The 13,355-nt window shown below is 44.6% G+C and overlaps 1 long non-coding RNA gene across 1 annotated transcript in view; it reads left to right on the top strand.

The window, feature by feature from the left end:
* The window catches only part of LOC121232472, a 95,442-nt gene that overhangs the window by 74,433 nt on the left and 7,654 nt on the right, over positions 1-13,355 (top strand). The window lies entirely within an intron of this gene.

The following is a 13,355-nucleotide window of genomic DNA, read 5'->3' as shown; positions in this document are numbered from 1 at the left end:
TGCTTCAAGCTTGTTTTTTTTCCCAAAGTGTATTTTCAACCAGTCTTAAGCTGCTTGCAGCTTTTGTTTGTGTTTAACAAATAACAACAGCTAAACTAATAATTCAGAAATTAAGTATTTCATATGGAAATATTCAGAAAACCAATGTGTGGTGGTGCTCTTCCCTGTAGTTAGCTGGTGAGAGCACTGCTAGGTGGGGCACAAGACCCAGTTTCAAATCCCCTCTTTATATTTAGATGCAGAATCTGGATTTACAAGTATCCTGTACCACAGAATGGCCTTGTCAATTGACTGGGGGCCATTTTGTGATGGGTTTTTCTGTCTTTCTAGCCAAGCTCCTTGTGGATGTGGGTGCAGTCAATAGGGGCCAATCTGGCACCAATCTGAAAAATGACTAGCCCATCTCTGGTGTGCTGGAACAGCTGTCGCTGGGCAGTCATGCCATTGAAAAATACTCTGTTCAGCTGTGTATACCTTCCTCATAAGTAGATGTTCCTTTTCCTCTAATTACCTCTGTGCTACTGTTACTTCCAAGCACCTTGGAGCACTATTAAGTAGTAATAACTACTGATACACGTGGGAGAAATCAAAGTTAATATGTAGCTTGTTAAGAGAGCTCCAGGACAAGCACAGAAAGGGGGTGTTGTCTTTTACAATGCATAAAGCTCCCATCGGTGCATCTGAATGCAGGCTTACTAGCAGAAGAGTTATACTCAGAAGACAAGGGGTTTGGTTCCTGGGTATTGGACTCTGTCAGGTCAGCGAGTGGGAGAGCAATACTTACAAGTTGAGCCTCTGTGGTTTCTTTTATTTTTGTATTTATTTTGGATTGTTTTGTATCCAGAGGTCTTTGAAGCCAAATGGAAGCTCCAAACTTGTGTTGGGTCAAGCCCTTGGGTCTGTCTGTGGGTATGTGGAAATGAGCTGGAGTGGTCAAGATGGGCCGTATCACTCTAACCTGTGTTGAGTACCGTACCACAGATCTCTTTCCTGTACTTTACGGAGTCTTGTGTCTCCCTATTATGCTGAGGCACTGAAATGAAAAGCCAAGTAAGCTGCACCTCTGCACAACACAGTTGCATGGGGAAGGGTTTCTGGGTAAGAATGCGGCGGGATGCTTGCGCTTGCCAGCTGGAGCTCTTGGTTTGCTGCAGCACTTGCAGTGTCCCTGCAGTAACTCTCGTTTAGCTGGGACAGAGCCTGCAGGTGCCATGGTCTGTGCTGCAGGGCAAGAGGCTATGGGGAGAAGCAGAGGCCAGAAAAATAGTATTTTGGCACCCAGATTCCTGTTGTAGGCCATGTCCTGTCAGTGTTTTGTTGCCCTCTAGCTACTAGCATAGTGAATTTAACTGTACACAGGTCAAAAGCGGGGCAAAGAATGCAGAAGCTGTTTGGGTTGAGGTACTGGGTACTACACCTTCAAAAGCTAGGCGTCCAAACCCATCTGTAACTGTGGTGTTCTGCAACTCTAGCTACCCTGTGCACCTGTTTGGAAAAGGACACGTAGGAAAGGTTTCTTGCAAGGACCTCCTGGATTGCTTAGTACATACTAGTTATATTTGCCCAAGTGTTGTGGCTGACCATAAAAAGTGAGTGGAACAACATCAGAGAGCTCTTGCAGTTCTGTTTTAGTCCTAGCAGTGCTGCTCTACCACAGTTACCATCCTGGTCTTCCCCTCTGCTTTCAGTGCCTCCTCTCTGAGGTGACCAGAACCCCAGCTGTCCTGCTCAGATCGATTGTTCTTAACTTGAACTAGCTGGTTTAGAGTGAAGTCCTCATATGGAGAGGGCCATCTGTAGCTGTCTCACGGGTCAGCAGCTCAGTCCAAGACCACGCTCCTCTAAAGGGCACAGGCTTGAAAATGGGGACTTAAATGCAAGTGTTTGACTTTGCAGCTGTGGTAGATGTTGGGTCCCATAGGAAGCCTAGCACCTAAGTGGTGAATTAATGAACTATGGTACTGCATTTGCTTTCAGTTCAGTGTTCTCGTAACTAAGTCTAAATTGAGCTGCTTACGGTTTTTGCACCAGCTGGAGTGGTCACACTCTTCCTTAGCAGTTTTTACCTCTCTGCTTTTTTCCTTAATGATGACGAAGGCCCTAGTTGTGTGATCTTCCACAACTGTGAAAGTGGCCTTGTGTGCTGCTTGGAGCCTGTCTTCAACACTACTTCTCAAGGCTGCCATGCATGGCCTTCTGGTGCTCCCTCCTTGTGGAAAGCGTGTGAGCGTGTGTGTGTTGACCTATGAGTGTAGCACAGGTGATGCACACTCAACCGTAGCTTCTTAACGTGTAACTTCAGGACTTCCTGGCTGCACACCTAATCCTTCTCTTCCTTTTGCCCTACTCTGAGAGAAGAACAGGCTCTGGTACTGCTGTCTGTCCACGTGATGTTCTTGCTGGGGCTTGCTCTAGTCTGTGGCATTAAAAAATAGAAAGGATGTACCCTGTTATCACTGTGCTGTGGCAATAACACAGTTGTATTCATGTAGAACTATTGCAGTCTGTTTGTAAGACATGATATAATTGAAAAGTCTGGCACATTTCCCACAGCAAACATTGTTAATCCCCACTAGCTAGGATTAGTCACCACTTCTTACAAGCCTTGACACAAAGCTAGCAAGTTATTCAGTTAATCCGCACTTACAGGATAAATATTGCATCCTATGGGAAATTAGGCAGTGTCTTCTTCCTCTCCTATTGTACAGTGATGCATTGTGTCTCTTACACCTGAAGGTGGAAGGGAAAAATGCAATAACATGTGATTGATGTTAGCAGACACCTGCTATCACAATGCAGCTGGATCAGCAGGGAAATTTAGTACAAAATAGCTTGCTGAAACCAGGCAGTGAATATAAACAGCATCTTTGTGCTCTTTATGGCACTGGAGAATTTTCCTGTTACACAACAATAAGTGCTCGACGCCTCACAGCTGCAAGACTCTTCCAAGCGTCCTCTCTTCCTTTTTACTGTGGGTTTTTTCCTCGTGTGATCTCAGGCTGTATCTGCAAATGGTGTCATTGGAGTTGGTATATTTCCCATGAAACCAAGGTCGCTGAGGTGAAGGTGTTTCAGGCTCTGAACTTCTGCAGAGTCCAAAGTGCAGCTCCAAGTTTCCTCATGGTCAGCCTCCAAAACAGCAAGATCTTACTGAGTAGGTGACCTGCCCCCATTTTTCTGGGCAAAATAGCTGAGTGGATCTTGGAAACACCAGGTTTCCAGCTGTTGGGCAATCTACCTGGGGAAGCTGGCTTGAAGCGGAGCACCAGGGAAGCTCAGAGACTTCAGTGCAGCAGCCCTGCCAAGGACTTTCTTCCAAGCCTGCACGTTGCAAGTGTCCAGTGAAACCAAGACCACCAGTGGGCACAAGCAGGGAAAAAAGGGGCCTTCTGGTTGGGGAGCCCTTGGTCTGTGAGGAGTTTTGAAAATTTCTGATTGCAGTGTCATTTCATCCAAAACCTTTAAAAAAAAAAAATATTACTTAAACAACTATTCCCTTAGATGCTTAACTCTCCCTATGGTTTTGACCAACTTAAATTACATTTTATCTTAGGTCATGAGATAAATAATTACATAAATGAATGGATGCTTCTTCACCTCATTGATTTATCATCTCATTGGACAGGGTCATGTTTTCAGGGATTTTAAGCTTAAATTTCACTCCCAGTCAGTGAAGTGAAGTTGTAAATCTTAAGCAAGGTGTTTTTGAAAAGAAAGGACTCATGCTAAGAGCTTTTTCTGTTTTGACAATCCATCTAGTCACTTACCCACATTACCATGTGACTAAGTTTCCTTAAATCTGGTAGTGAATTATGTTCCCCTCTTGTCCCATTCCAAAAAATCCTTCTGGTGGCCATGTGTGTGACCAGCCCTGACTCCCCAGCATCTTGTGTGGACACCAGCTGCCAGGTGAAGTCTGGCATAGGTATCACAGCAAGTTGAGGTTTTCACATCGGGTGATGTTTGTGTCTTATCCTTGTCCTTTGCTTTGCGGTGTTGGTTGTCTCTCTAGGAAAAGTTAGGATTCATTTCCCTCCCATCATTAGCTGGCTAAAATACTTCTACACACGATATTGGAGTTACAGCAGGTTGAGCAGTAAAATTGTGTTAACACCGTGAGTCCAGCAGAAAAGCAGTGTTTTAACCTCATTTCTACTAATCCTGTATGGTGGTGAGGAAGGTTGTCACTCTCAGTATCTGTTTACAAACTCCTCCCACCTGTAGTTTGGATTTTTAAATACTTCTTTATTATGTTTCCATCGTATTTCTTCAAGACAGGTCAGTAACTGCAGGAAGAAAGCACTCAGCTCGTCCTGTCTTTGCTGACACTGGAACCAGCTTGTCCTTTCAGCCCTTTCTCAAGCAGTGTCCTGGCCCCACGTTCAGGGTGGCCAAGCAGAAATGCTGGCCTGCTGGCACCTCATCGGTCAGGTCCAAAGCTGTAATGTTTCTGTGGTTTCCCCAGAGTGTGTCTTTTGTGTCTAACAAACCACATTGGTAGGGCTCTTAGAGAACATACAATGTTCAGGCTGCCTTTGTAAACTGACACTACCCTACAGCTCCTGGAGGCAAGAGCTGGTGTTTCTTTGGTGCCTGGAGATGATCAGAGGGGAGGTTACAGGCCGGTTGAGATAAATCGCTGAGTCAATTGGAAATTGCCAGCCGTATTTTTCTCCCCTTCTGTCCCCATCTAGAATTTACACAAGAAGGTCATGTAACTGTTGTTTCCTCTTCTACATTCCCTGTCAGACAAGGTCATTTTCGAAGCCAATGACCGGTTAAGCTTTAATTCTGCAACCATGGAAAATTATTATCAAAGGGGACAAGCTTCAAAGTAGATGATTAACTGGCACATCCGATGACTGGTTACATTTTAACAGGCTCCTTTTGCACAACTCCCTCCAGCTGTAGTGAACTTGAACTCACATGAAAGTGAGTTTCCCATGAGATGTAATGGGATGACTCTCCCTTACAATGTGGCTAAAGCATCCAGTCCTGGCTGAATAAATAGTTGGGAAGAGAAAGGACACAGTCTCCTCATAACAAACTCCTAGGAGCTTTCCCTGGAAGCCCAGATGTTGTCCCTGCTCCCAGTCCCTTGTTACTGCTAGTAGAATTTGCTTTATTTTCTGTTGCCAGGATTATGAGAAGCATAGTCTAAGTTGCCCTGAGATAGGTAGAGACTTTTATAGTCCTTAACTAGTGAAAGCATCAAGGTGGATTAAAGCCAACCCCACTCCTGTGTTGGCTTAGGTTTTGGAGCAGCTAAAAGCTGGGCCAGGTTTCTGTGAGATGTAATTTATCAAGGAGGGAAATGCAGAGATGTACAACGGTGCCAGGAGGAGCAAAATCAAGGCTGGGTTACAGCAGTGTGGTCTAAATTGATCTTTCTCGTACTGTGTTTTAGAAATGTTGTTTTCCTAAAAGAAAATGTTGTGAGGCTGTACAGTGTTTTGGTGCGGAGCATGTATGCAATATTTATAGTCTTTCATCTGAATTACCTGCAGAGTTTGAATGTTTTATTTTTAATAAAGGAAAAAGAAGGCTGACAAACCAAAGGGGAGTACAGCTATGCAATGAAACCTCACGGAGAGAAAGATGCTGTCACAAGGGCAGCTTTTTTAGTAAATTCATTCACCGCTTCATTTATATACTGCATCAGTCTTTCCTTTATGGCTTCCCTTGACTGTGGTTTGAAAGCTGCATTGAGGAACCTCAAGTCATCTTACTGCAACCTGAAATGTAGCAGATGCTGATGTGGTTAAAGCCATTCAGAGCCAAACCATTAGCTGCCAGCCACTGGCAGAGGCACCGATATCTGTGGAGCTCTGCCTACCTATGTCAGCAGAGCATCTGGCACAGAAGTTTATCCCCTTGTTGAAAAACTCAGGTAAGACAACTTTTTCCGCACTGATCCTGTGCCACTGCAGCTAGCCTGCTTATGAGTATCTAATCTAGCAGCTATACCACTGGCACGGCTGTGTCTAGACTGGCTGCAGCTGTCCCTGTTTGACTGCAGTCTACTCCAGAGTCCGTCTGGTTACACAAGAAATAAGGAGAATTTGCCTTGCTGGTGGTGCCGAGGGAGTGTGAGGCACAGAGGCAGGTATGCAGCCCCATCCTTGGCATCGTTCCCCAGACTCAATTATCTTGTCTTCCCTGAATGACCCCTTCCAGCTCGCGTACAGCTGAGGGCAGAAGTTGGCCTTTACTGGTTTATTTACAGCAACTTCATTTTTGTTCTGTTTCCCCTATTAGCAATAAGGAATGAATTCTGTTCTTGGCTTAATCAGGGTAACTGTGAGCAGGCTCATGCCTGTGCACTTGGAGGCTGTTTTTAAAAGCTGGCTGATATCAGTGTTAGGGTGTAAAGCTGATAAGTCTTTAAAGAGAAGGTCACAGGGCTGCCTGGAGAGGCTTGACATTAGCTTCTACTAACAGTGATAGAAACTGGTGGTGTATGTCTCTGTGATATCAAAGAAGGATATCTAAAATTCACCTCTGCCTAAAGGGCTAATCTCCTAAAGTCCTTCTGAATGGCTTCTGAGACAGGGTTGAGCAGAGCAGGCCTTCACGTTTGTCTCTCAGGCTGCGTCTGTCATCCCTTTCCCCACGAATAGCTTTGAGTCAATGCTTTGACAGTGTTGTATGCACAACTCATTCAGAAAGCAGAGCAAACCGGTGTGTCTCTGCTGGACAGCTGTTAATTGAGACCTGCAGCGCTGAAAGCCTCTGGCAATCAAAAATCTCATTATAAGGGGTTTTTCCTTTTTTCTTTCTAACCACATGAATGGAAACTGGGATTCTGACTTAGTGACGTGATCCCCATTCCCAGGCCTTACAATGAAATCTCTAATGTTTGGATGCAGGACCAGAGGAGGAGCCAGCACTGGCAAACACCTTGTTCCTGTTGGAGGTGATGTCCTTGTCCTGGTAGAGACAGGCTCAGGTGTGGGACCTGTGTGGTTACACTCCAGCTGGAAGTTCATCACCCTTGCTGGCTGCTGTTCCAATTGTGTAACTGTTTGTGAGAAGCTGTCCGGGATAATAAACTGGGTTTTGTGCCTGGTAAAACTTGTGCATGAAATGCAAGATGTTGGAAATAGTGAAACGGATGCCTGTCTCTAATAGTGCCAGCAAGACAAGGTTTCTGGGAAGAATATCTCAGAATAAACCAGCTGCTGCAGCTGGGAATAAAGCTGACAAGAAATGGCCCTGGAGATCTTTTTCAGGTCTGAAATAGAAGCTGCTAAAGTTTAGGGAGACATTAATTGGTTAACCATTCTTAGACCACCGCAGCTACAGCAACACACTGTAACAGCAGCAGCACAGGCATTTGCTAGCCTCTTTCTCTGTAACTCCATTGGGATATGTTAGTCCCTCGTTTCCTTGCTCTCGTCAGCTTTCTGCCTTTTAAAATGCAGAATGTTCATATAAAGACATTTAAAAAAAAACCCCAAAACCAGAATTGGTTTACCATGACAGACATTACTAGCAAATTTAGGAAGATGGCCAAAAGGCTAACAGATCTGAAGAACAATTGAATACAAGCATTTTTCAGCACGAAGGGATCTGCTGTGACCTGGAGTGTTATTTTCACAGCAGCCTTTTCTACCTCTAAACAAGAGAGAGGATTCACCAAGGTACGCAGGGGAATGCCAGTGGGCGCAGTGGTGGCCTCAAGCCCTGCGGTCAGGTGCTTGGGTAGTTTTGAACTATGCTTTTCCGCAGTGATTATCTAGGTCCCTTCTTTTCTTGTTCCTGCTTGAGTGAAGGACTGCACTGTAACTGCTCCCTTCTGGGAGCAAGGGCCTATTTGCATTATAGCAAATGATTCCTTAATAGAGGACTAGGTTTGGTGTATTCATGTGATACGTGATGCCTTTGACACCACTCCATCCAGCTTAGTTAAGATATTACACCAGCTGACAGTGCCCAAGACTGTAGAAAGCTGGCAGCCAGCTCTCCCAACCGGGAAGCTGTTTCCCACAGAATTAGGTAGGGCCAAAATTTGCTGAGCCTCAGAGACTGGAGCATTTCTCCTGTTTCCCACAAAGCTGAGGCTGATTTGATGCGCACTGAGGAGCTGGGTCAAAGCTGGACTTTGTAAACAGGTGTGAAGCCACTGCCTGAATAGCTTTGTACCTGATTACACCAGGAGGGGCTTGGCCCACTCTCATCCTTTTTCCTCCTAGTTTGACTGCAAAGTTAAAAGTAGTGCTTTCTTTTGTAGTACTAGCCTGATTTCACTGGTTTATACTGCAGACTATTGGTGGGAAGTACCTAGGCACTGGTATCTTAACAATGGGTATTTCAATTAACATGTTTGCATGTTTTATTGTGTTTTTTTGTTATGCTTGTGCAGTTTGTAAAGGGCCAGAGGATCCCATAAGAAGGAACATAATGTACATCTGTATTATTATATACCTTCTAGTGTCAGCCTCAGGGAAATCCCAACTGTATTTCTGTTCTTTAAGGGTAACGGCAAAGAATTGGCCTTCTAGGAAAACTTGGGAAAGCATTAAATAAGCTTTTTCCAATTTTGATAACGAAACTGCAAGGTGATAAGTTATAAGTGTGATGGACATGCCCTGTAGCCTGTGCCAGCAGTCCCCAGATACCAGCGATGCTGAGGGGGCCAAGCTGGTATCCACTGAGCTTGGATGTTTGTGGTCCATGCCGGAGGTCTGTCCTTACTATGAGGAGGTGGTGGGGATGGAGAGGGCTAAGGAGGCTGGGATGCTGGAGGCTGCAAGAGGGATGAGAGGGATACAAGCAAGTCAGTAAAATTTGGAGGAGAAAAGCCAGTCCCAAGCAATAGGAAGTGAAGGCAAGAGCAATGAGACCTACCTAAGAAGCCTTATGGAGGCATTTTTGGCAGCATTTCTAGGAGGGGACTGATTCCAACTTTAACAAAGCTCTGATCAAAACCTTTTTCCGAAGCTTTTACAGGACAATACAGCTTAGTATTGCAACAAAATTGGGCTTTGAAATGCTCTATGCAGTCTCTCTGTTGGCCGCCACATCATCCCAATCAATAACATCAGTCCATCAGCCTTCTAGAAGCACTTAGTAGTTTGGGCACAATCAGCCCGGTGCAGATGCAGACCCAGAGTGTTTCAAGTTTAATAGCAATTGGTCCTGTCCCTGATTGATATGAACTGAACCTCTGCTGGTGTCAATGGGCTGTGCTGATTTGAATGAATTCAGGACCCGATAGTGAAGTTTTTCTTGAAAACCCATTTTAGGAGATGCTGCTGTTAACATGGGACTGTATCTCTGTCTTGAATATAAATGCAGAGTTGACTGCTGTTAAATACACAAGTGACTAAATAAATACACAAGTGACTAAATCATACAGCAATAGCAGCATGCAATTATGAGCTCCTCTGTGGTGACTGTGGGCTTCGGACGGATGGCTCTGGGGGCTCACAGCTTAGCAGGAGCTAACCTTGGAGCAGGAAAAGCCCATGCTTTGCAAGCAACTCGGGTTTGGGAAACAGCAACCCTTTTCCCACAACCAAAATGGGCCGCAGCCAGGTGTTTGGGATGCGAATTCATCTCATGCAGCATCTGCCGAAGATGTATGGCACAGCTCTGGCTGTTCAGTTTTGAATGATCCTGACTGTATTTTCTTTGTGGAATGAGTGAGTCCTGGGTCTCGTGATCAAGCTCTAGGGTAATTACAGCATCACTGTCCCCATGACCCTGTGCTCATGCGCTGTCTCAGGACAAGGGGAGAATAGGCACTGGAAGTCTTGGCTTTCCTTTAGGGTACCTAAGCCAGCTTGGATCAGAGACGTCCACAGTGCCAGGGCATTGCTCTTGCTCCACAAGCAGATATAGCACTGGGCTTTGGTATGATCCAGAGTCCAGTTCCTCGTCCTCGCTGCTTGAACCCTGTTTAGAAAACTCAAAGTTTCTCCCACCCCTTGAAGGTGTTTTATAATATGAGAATTGACTCACCTGCACCTAAAGGCAGTGGATTGAAACCTGAGAATTTGTCTAGAAAAACAAAACAAAAACAATGAGGCAGTTGGTGATGGTTTAAAGAGGTAGCTTTGAAGATAGGATTTTATCTTTAAAAAGGGTGTGTGGGGAGGAGGAAGCAAATTACTATGAAGGACAGATGTAACGAGAAGCCTGTAGCATTTGTACCTGCAGTCCTTCCATTTTTTTGCTTCATTATCTGTCTGGAAGTTGATGGAGAAATACAGAAACCAAATAGTTGTTTGCTTTTAAAGCATTTTAATCTTTAGCTTGAAGGTTGGGAGAGACCTGTATTGGCCTTAAGCCGCATGTTTTGGTTTGGTTTTTCCTGGGGGGTGGCAGGGAGGGATAATTTTCTTTTTTTTTTTTTTTTTTTTTCCCTCACTGAGGTGAGACTTGTTGGAAAAATTCCTCCAAGATGAAACTCCCTTGGGCTTGGCATAGTTCCACTGGGAGTAAACGCCGTTCGTGGTGTACAGGGCATTGGGCAAAATATATAGGAGGCCCTTTGCAGTGATCTCTTTGTTACGTCTAGCCTACCCTGCAGGGATTTCACAGTTATTGCAGAGCATAACTCTGTGTCGAAGTGATCCAACAAAATTTATTATATAAATCTTTACAAAAAAAGGGACAAAAAGAAGGGCAATGCACTTAGGAGCCTGAATGCTGGGCATAGAGAGCATGTGGTTTATCTCCACCGAACAAAGTTCTGCAACAAAATCTGTATGCATCAGCATAAACAACAGCAGAGATACAAGAGCCCTCTATGTCTTGGCCAGCAATCTCTGTAGTCCGGGCAGCATTTTCTTTTAACTTTCTCATGGCAAGTGTATCCTGGCTTGCTGTTAGTGCTGTAGGAATAGTTGGTTTTAAAACTCTCATTTGCTAATGAACAGTGACACTGTTTTGGGTCAGCTTGAGTGTTAACTTTCCAAATCTGCTCTGTGAAAAGAAGAAAACAAAGAAGTTAGTTTGGAGTTGAATGAAATAGTTTTGCTCTTTTAAACAGCTGTTACTGGGACAGCAGCTCCTTGCCCCATTCTCCTCTGGAAGCCAGGCTTCGTGCCACTGTGGCCTCCAAGGCAGGACTTGGGTTGTTCTGCTGGAGGCCACGCTTGGTGCACAGGGAAGAGAAGCCCCCTTTTCCTTTTGGAAGGGTGGTATATCAGTAATGGATTTCAGACCATCTCTTCTCTATCTTTCCATTGCTTTGTGGGGCAAGTGAAAATACTGGCAGGGTCATGTACCTTATCTTCTGAGACACATGTTCTGCCCTGGCTTCTTTTCCATGATGCCAGACAAATTCTTCGTATAGATCATGCCAAGCTGAAATTCACTGGGTATCAAAACTCCAGTTAATATACAGAGAGTACCCTTATATGTTCGAATATCAACTTATCACCTAGTTAGAGATAAGACACAAAAGAGCAAGTCTGCCAAGGGAAATGAGATGAGATGAGATTCCCATGCCACTGAATGAAATATTATCTTGTGTAAACCAGACAAAATGTGAGTCCTGAACCTCCATGTTCAACCAAACTACAGCAGTTTCAAAGCAGATCTAACAGCATGAAAAAGTGCCTTTTCTTTTTTTCATTTCCCTTAGACAAAGCACTTATCATGGAAGTGAGGATGAGAACGAACAGGCCACCCCATCAGTCTGCTGCTAGATCAAACCTGGTAGGAAGCCCAACTTCCAGCTGGCTTGTTACAATGGCCAAAGGAGGTGAGACCAAAGCCCATCTCCGAAATTCCAGCTGTGCAACCAGATCCAGGAGGAGGCCGGTTCAGAGCAATTCCTCCCCAAATGCACTTGTCTTTTCCATCAGACAGTCATTTAATGGTTTCCAGAACCAGAGGCTATATCCAATGGACTTTTTCGCTGTGAATTTGTCTAAGTTGGTGCAAAACCCAGTTCTGGCCTCTACAACAGCTAGTGGCATGCGGTTACACAATCCCACCGAATGTGAAAACATGCACTGTTAGTTAAGCTGCCGATATTGCTCCTTGTTGAGCAAACCACACCCCAAGACCTTGTTTATAACAAAATGGGAGGGACCACATTTGAAGACTGTTTCATGGCAACTGAAATTTTAAATGGCACAGCTATCTTCATATGTTGCAAGATAATTTCCCTTCCGGGGGGGGTGGATGTTAAAGTATATGTAAATAATCAATTAAAATGAAGGGCTCTTTACTGGCATGCTCTTTAGCTGCGATTTGGTAGACAAACTGGGATAACATACATTCTTGAGCCGTTGTTGCAAATTAAAATATAAAAAGGCAAAGGCATTTTGGAAAAGGATCTTCTGCTGCTTTCTGGTTCACACGTCACCCTTTTCAAAGGGAAAAGATTCACAATTGCGTGACTTCTTGAGCTGGGTGTGAGCTAAGCAACTAGTTCAATGCAGGAAAGGCAACTGTACTGTCCTTCAGCTCTCAAGCATGGCTGAGAGCACAAGTGAGTGACAGCACAGGAACCTTTATGGTATTAGCTATAATTATAGGCTGCTGTTCTTTGTCAGAATAGGAGGAAAAATCAAGTATTTACTATTGGGGATAAATGGAGAAGCAAGAGCTTTTTTTGAGTGTGTGTGCGCAGAGGCTAGGCCTGGTCCTGCACTCTTAAACAGGCTGATCTGAAAGGTGTCAGCACCTGCTCCTGCTCTTTGTCAGTAGATGCAAGAGACACAGCGATCATGTAGAAAGGTCTGGAGCTGACAACACGCCATGGCTGACTTTGGAGCTTTTTGTATTCTTAGCACTGCTGGTGGCAGAGATACCAACAGCAGAATGATCCCAGCTCCCTTTGAGTGAGAAATGATTCACGCTCTGTAAAAATAAAGCTTGATGCAAGCAGCCCTGTATCCTCTGAAATGAGAACTGCAGCTCTTGAACTTTTAAAAGGATTTTTTTCCCCAGTTCTTTAGAGAAGACTTGCAGGGTTTTACTGTTAGTGTGGATTGTCTGTTTCTGGACAGCTCTCCCGAACAGCATTTTCTGGGAGATGCCATTCTCTTTTGCTCTGGCCTGGCACTGAAGCTGAGCATTAGGAGATTTTAAACTCGGATCCAATTTGGCATCCCCAATACTGTCATGAATTGTTCTCTTCTCCACCTCAGCCAGATGTTGGTCCCTTCCATAAAAAAGTCTGTAATAGTTAATGCTTCCCTCCAACCGTTCCTCTGATGTGTAATCAGAGAGACAGTGTGAGCTTGTGATACCAGAGCATCTTGTCTCTGGCCATCTGCTCTCGGTGCTTTTTGAGGCAGAGAGAAGATCTATTTCCAGACAAGTGGCACTTGGTTTCAGTGGGAGAATCTGGATCTTTAGCAAAAGGTTTTACATAGACTTGAAATAAAGAA

Source organism: Aquila chrysaetos, chromosome 20 (genome assembly GCF_900496995.4).
Source record: "Aquila chrysaetos chrysaetos chromosome 20, bAquChr1.4, whole genome shotgun sequence".
Taxonomy (NCBI): domain Eukaryota; kingdom Metazoa; phylum Chordata; class Aves; order Accipitriformes; family Accipitridae; genus Aquila; species Aquila chrysaetos.
This window is presented reverse-complemented; position numbering and strand designations above follow the sequence as displayed.